A 4,857-nucleotide genomic window follows, 5' to 3' on the forward strand; every position below is an offset into this window, starting at 1 on the left:
GAGTCTTACGAATAAGCCACTCTGCAGTGTTTTGGCATCCGACAACTTCTCACACTCATGAAGCTACGTAAACTAGGCATCTTGGATTGTATCATCTCTCTGGAACCTAAATATACATGCCCCCCACCACACAGCCCCTTGCACTGTTTTAATGCAGGTCTGTTTTCTGCCTGAAAGCTCACTTAATCCGTAGCTGAAAATGGTCCCCAACAAATGCACTGCTCACTGTTTGAGTAACTTTTTCTAAAAACTATAGTGCCCAGTCTTTTTTTATGATTTAAAAAAAACAAACTAACTAATTTTAAAGACTTTGACTTAAGTAGAATTCAGTGGACTTGAGCCTGAGTGCCATGGACAGGGAATGGAAGTCAGAAGGTGTTGGGGGATGCGTTTAACACATTGGTGGTTTTTGTTCCTTCCATGAAATTTGTTGACAATAAGAAAAATACAGATTAACGTCAAGCTTGTTGATTGCTGTCTTTCTACATGCATTTTGCTGTAGTCGTTCAAATTGCTTTCCAGGCCACTCCTCAGCCCACTTAAATCCCACTTCCATGTCACTAACAGTTCCACTTAAGACTCTTGCAAACGTGCACTCTAATCAAGATGAGAGATACTGGAGCTGACCGATCCAGCTGATAAAACGTCTTTGGGTTTCTACCTGCAGCAACTCTCTCACCTTTCTCACCAAGTAATCCCACTACCTCCAATTCAGTTCGAGACAAATTGCTGTGAATTAGGATCCACAAGAGTTAAAGGTCTCACAATTCAGCTATTACAGTGAGGTGCGTGCAGAATAACTGCTGCCAGAAGTATTACAGTTTCTATTTGCGTAAACACCCTTATGTAAGTACACAGAAGTGAACACACACATCTTGACAAGTCGTGATTCTTCTGTATGTGTGATGAATAGAGAGAAGAATCATTTTGATGGCTCTTTCTGAGTGCTTTTTTGCTGTGAACGTTAACAAGAGAGGTTAACAAAAGCTCACTTTGAGCAGACTACTCCACTCTGAGTGTGTCTGTCAAAGACCGATGACTTCATGCCAGGATGAGAAAACTCAATGCCAGTCGACTGCAGGCAGTGGTGCTGTGTTGTGCAGAGGAAGAGTGGTTTGCCAGCCAAACTAAAGAAACTCTTTTTAGGATAGAAGGCCTTTGATGAGAACTTACATAATGCCCCTCAAAAGATTGTCATGTGAGGAGAAAATAGCCAGCATCCAGTTAAATTACTGTCCCAGCTCAGTTCAATGTGGACTGTGATGCAGAAGTGAATCACTACCTCTCTGCATGGCAAATGGGCATTTTGGTGAAAGTGAGTGGTCGCACAATCCTGTTTGTCATGTACAAAATGAATGTTAGACAACAGTTAAGACAAGTGGTGCAAGTTTAACCTTGACATACTTAAATTATTTCTATTTTATGCCCCTTGTACTGCACTGCATTTTTACTCTGCTGCAATTATTTCATAGCTTTCATAGAATATGATGCCTCATTACAGATTAAACGCCACATTTTCTACATAATCAGTGATAAATAATACTATAAGACTTAAGAAGTACTTTTCATTTTCATACTTTATCGATATTTTTGATAATAATATTCACTTAAGTGACACGTAAGCATTTTTATTTTATATCACAGTCTTTGAATACTTCCTCCATCGCTGCTTAACCAAGCAACATTCAAGATATTTTATATAAATTTATATTTATATTTAGTGCTTATCTTTTTCTATGACAAAGTTCAAGCTGCAGAAAAGAAATGGACAAAATGTGTGTGGCATTTGTATGGATGCCATTTTCCTCCTTTAAGGATTCAGCGCTGCTATTTGAGAATCAATACTGAAGGCTTTCACAACCTCAGAGGATCACACTGATCTGGCTCAGCAAATAAATGAAAGTTTTTGGAAAAAAGTCAACAAAATAGTTACAAGAGTGCATGGCTCGATCTCGGGACATTACATTTATTTTCAAATTCACCTCAGAAAAATAAATTTCATGGCACAAAATGTGCTACAGAACAATGTGAACTAGTTTTCCCCAACACTTCATAGCTCTACTCTTCAAACTAGGTAATTTTATGATCGGCTATGCCGATGCATTTTTGTAGAAAGTGTGATTATATTGATTCATAGTCATTTTTCCCAAGAGTGCATATCGATACCAGTAGGGCAGCTGATTCCAGCCTTAAAACAGGTGCATAAGAGACAGAGAGGGCTATCCTAGTAGCTCCTATGATCTATTAATGACCAAGCAGCTAGTCAAGCAGATTCTTGGACCTGTACTGATATCCAGAGTCTCTTCCAGTCTGTTCTACTATTTTTTTCTCTGGCAGGTCTCATCTAATAAACAAGTAGTAGTGATTAAATTCATGCCTATTTTTGCCCGGTGAAGTAAAGTTTGGGAACTCTGTTTGCTGTTACCCCAAGGGACTCTACAGATGGACAGAAGAGTGCCAGACAAGACATTGTAAGTATGTGAGCTCCATTTTGGAATTATTTCCTTAATCTCCTGCCAGATCTCACGATCCCCTGACCTGCCTAGGTCCTGGGGATCGAAATCCAGTGGCAGCATTGTGTGCACCACCCACCAAGTCATTAAAGTGCCACACACTCTAGGTCCTATACAATCATCCTGCTGATGACTGTGTTGTGCCAATTAAAATACTTATGCATTGTGACTTATAACTGGATAAATGGGAATTGTGAGTGAACTCAGGACATCAGCCCTCCCCCCTGCCCCTCTGTGTCTCTGTGCCTTGCCAAGGAAAACGTGGCCATTACTATGACCTTAGATGGCAGATGTACAAGCAGCAGATGATGTTGTGTAAGTTTGTCTTCTACAGTATGGCACAGGATTGTCTGTGATGGAAAATTAGAATGGGGTCCCATTTCTGTGCAGGGTAAAAGACTCTTTATGGAACAAGATCTTCTTAGGCTGCACAACCTTATGCAACATCCTGTACTGTAGATGGGCTCCTATTGCACTGTGAGTGTAGGTCTGAGAGAGGTGGAGGGAGGGGTAGTGAGCGTGAGCTTTAGTCAAAGTAAAAAGTAGTAAAAACGTGAAATGTAGCGGGGTAGAAGTATAAAGCAGCATAGAATTAAAACACTCAAACCAAGTACAAGCAAGTCAGAATTGAACTGAAGTAAAATACTTGATTAAGTGAATGTTGTTATTTTCTACCACTGAAGAGTGTGCAAAAGTTACTCAATCCCCTTAGTAATGTGGGTATATTGATGAAGGGGTTTAAATAAGTTCTACAACATAATGAGCTGTTTAAATATAAGCAAGTTTTAGAAAAAGCTAGTGCAATAATACTAATGCTAATGTAACCTTGTGTAATTCTGCAATGTACTTACATGTGCCTCTACAATGTTAGATGTTTCTATCAAAAGCCTCGAGGGGAGTGCTGTGCTCTCTGGATTCAAAGGATTGGGTGACAAAGCAGACGCTAGTCCATGAACACATCTCCTGCAGAAAGGAAAATGTCTCACAGGGACTCGTACAGGATGAGGCAATTACATAATTACATTTTGTTTAGATCTTTATTATTTAAAAAAAAAAAAAAAAAAAAAAGGGCCAGTGGGTTGGGACTGTCTCCTGCTGTGTTTTTCTCAGCTTCTCAAACTTCTTAACCCAGTTGGCAGTGAGGATTACAGATATGATACAGCTCTAACATGGCATCAGATACAAGCACACAGTGCTGGGTCTCAACTGTGAAGCCAAGAAACATGAAAGGGCATCCTGGATCATAAGTGCCACCTGCTTGAGAGGGATTTCTTAACCTTGGTCAATTGAGAAGATGACTCTAACTGCACTTTGTAAACAGGTCAAGGTGCTTGAGCTCACTGGAAATACACCACTCTAGTATTACGCTCTCACAATCCAATGCAACAACTTGGCGTCAGTGGTTTGTGCTAAAACAATCCCAATGTGGAAGTTTGTTATTTCGTTCTCTTGTGTTGAAGGTGACGCCTGGGCGGATTTGGTCATTGAGCATGGATGGCAAGCATTCATCACACATCACAATGCCAAAGAGAAGCTTGTCTGCCCCTGTGACATTACATATGAGCAGATTGATAAGGTGTGTGTGTGTGTGTGTGTGTGTGAGAATAAGCAGACATCACCATATTAAAGCAAATATTTGAGATCAGCACTCCACATAAAACACAGGTGACAGCATATTTCATCACACTGGCGAAGGTGAGATATGTTCGGTGCACTCTGTCTTGACACAGATGCAACTCCTGCAATGGGCAGTCATGTTTCAGTTCGCATGTTTTAGCTCAGCATCCAAAACCCTGCTGATGTTATGTTTCGTCAAGTGATCAAGTGCCCACTCCTCATGGGACAAAATGCACAGCATTAAGCCACCATATACAGTATGAAACATTAATAGACACCATAATTATCAGTAATAGCCGGCAGGATTATGTGTATGAATAATTACAGTTTCAACATTCACTACACACCAAAGGCTAAACAAGCAGGGCGCGTGTTGTTTGCTGCATGATTCGGAACATTTGAACTATTTTAAAATCGGGGACAGCCAAAGAAGGTGAAATGTAATATCTCTGCATTCGCTGCTGAAGAAGTGCTGCGGGCTGATGTTGACGGGTGGAACAGCTGCAGTCAGGCAAGGCACCCTCTCTGGTCAAACCACAGCTGAAAGCAGAGCTCCCACCGTCCAAATGTGGTCGCATAAACTCACTGATGACATAATGATGAAAATTTACTCCAGTCACTAGTTTGTACACATTTGAGACACACCTACTTTATGCCCTGGGGTTTAGTTTTCAGCTAGACCAAAAGGAGAAAGGTTTTTTTTTTTTTTTTTTTTTGACCTGACATC

This window comes from Trachinotus anak, unplaced genomic scaffold (genome assembly GCF_046630095.1).
Source record: "Trachinotus anak isolate AG129_WGS33_773 ecotype Australia unplaced genomic scaffold, CSIRO_AGI_Tana_v1 ptg000003l, whole genome shotgun sequence".
NCBI classification, from domain to species: Eukaryota; Metazoa; Chordata; class Actinopteri; order Carangiformes; family Carangidae; genus Trachinotus; species Trachinotus anak.